The 1,428-nt window shown below is 66.7% G+C and overlaps 1 long non-coding RNA gene across 1 annotated transcript in view; it reads left to right on the top strand.

Moving 5' to 3' along the window:
- Window positions 1-1,422, top strand: part of LOC118452155 — a 4,248-nt gene extending 2,826 nt beyond the window's left edge. The window contains exons 2-3 of the long non-coding RNA XR_004841823.1: window positions 866-940; window positions 1,257-1,422. This is a non-coding gene — a long non-coding RNA (uncharacterized LOC118452155). The remainder of the gene's footprint in view (window positions 1-865; window positions 941-1,256) is intronic.
- Window positions 1,423-1,428: the final 6 nt, after the last annotated feature.

Below are 1,428 nucleotides of genomic sequence, written 5' to 3'. Positions count from 1 at the left end.
CCAGCGGGTGTGAGCCGGGGGCCAGTGAGTTGTCCCCCTGCTGGGCTGTGTGATGGGGGCGGCCACAGCATCTCTGCTAGAAAAGTCTGGATCCGCCGGTTGCCATGGGTGGGGGATTTGGGGATGGATGCATCCAAGGCCGGATCCTGCACCCTTCTCTGGGCAGTGCTGAGCCCCAGCTTCTCTTAGGGCTGTGTCTGAGCTGCCTTTCCTCTGCGGCATGCCTCCTCCCCTGCTTTCTTCCGAAAATAGCCCCGTGCCAAATGCTTTGCCCACCGACAGCTGCGCAGCCCCGCGGCCACCTGCGCCCCGTGGGCAGGGCCACTGCGTCCCCGCCAGGCAGGGACCCTATGGGTCCCTGGAGGGGGGGACACCACGTGCAGCCGCAGTGGGTGCTCCCGGGGTGCTGTTTGCCCCCATCCCGCTCCCGCCAGGAGCACTTCCCACCTGGGCCCTGGCACCCAGATGCTGCCAGATGTTGCAGCAGGTCCCAGCTGAACGCTCACAGCTGGCGGGCCCCCCAGCTCCCCCCTGGCCCGCAGCCGCGTCCTGCTGGCTCTCCTCCAGCGCGCCCGTGCCTGGCTCCTGGGAAAACCAGGCTCCCATTTCGGTGTCCCCCCCGCCTCCCACCGTGCTTTATCCTGCGTTATCCACGGGGAGAAGCAGCCAGGTCCCTCCTGGGGGTCATCGGCCCCCGAGGCGGGGGTGGGCAGCGCGGGGCAGCGGGGGGGGGGGTCCCGGGGGGTGGGGGGGGGGGGGGCTGCGGGGTGCTCCCCGGGCAGGGGGCAGTGGTTTGCAGGCACGTGGGGCTCACCGGCCCCCAATTTGCAGGGTTTCACCAGACGCGACCCCGTTGTTGTTGCAGGTTGATGGTCCCCTGGTCAGCGGCACCCTGGGGAGAAGATGGCTCAGCCTGCACCCCTGAACCAGAACCTGCCAGGTAAAGGGACCGGGGTGGTCACTGGGCAGGGACAGTGAAGGGAGCACGAGGGGAGTGGCAGGGCTGAGCGGTCCTGTCCCATCCTGATGGGTTTCCTCACCCCAGTGCTGACCCTGGTGCAGCGCGGCTGCCCTGTGCCACCCGACGGCACCCGGGGTGCTGGGGACAGGCCATCCACCGGGCCCGCTGCCAGCAGCATCGCGGCAGGGAGGGGGGCTGCAGGCTGCAAACCCCAGTATAACCCATTTTGAAAAGGTTGGAAAAGCCTTCCTGTCTCCACCAGGTCCCTGCTTAATCATCCCCGCTCCTCTTGCAGATCTCGGGGGGCCATTCTTGTACCGGGACCAGGACGATGGGGAGAAGAGCTCATATTCAGTGGAAACCCCCTACGGCTTCCTCCTGGACCTGGATTTCCTGAAATACGTTGATGACATCGAAAGCGGCCAGACGCTCAAGAAAGTGCCGCTGCCTCGCAGAGCAAGAGGGGC

The sequence above is a fragment of the Egretta garzetta genome, unplaced genomic scaffold, assembly GCF_000687185.1.
Source record: "Egretta garzetta isolate BGI_Z169 unplaced genomic scaffold, ASM68718v1 scaffold564, whole genome shotgun sequence".
Taxonomy (NCBI): Eukaryota; Metazoa; Chordata; class Aves; order Pelecaniformes; family Ardeidae; genus Egretta; species Egretta garzetta.
Note: the sequence above shows the minus strand (reverse complement) of the source record. Positions and strands in the feature narration are given on the sequence as shown.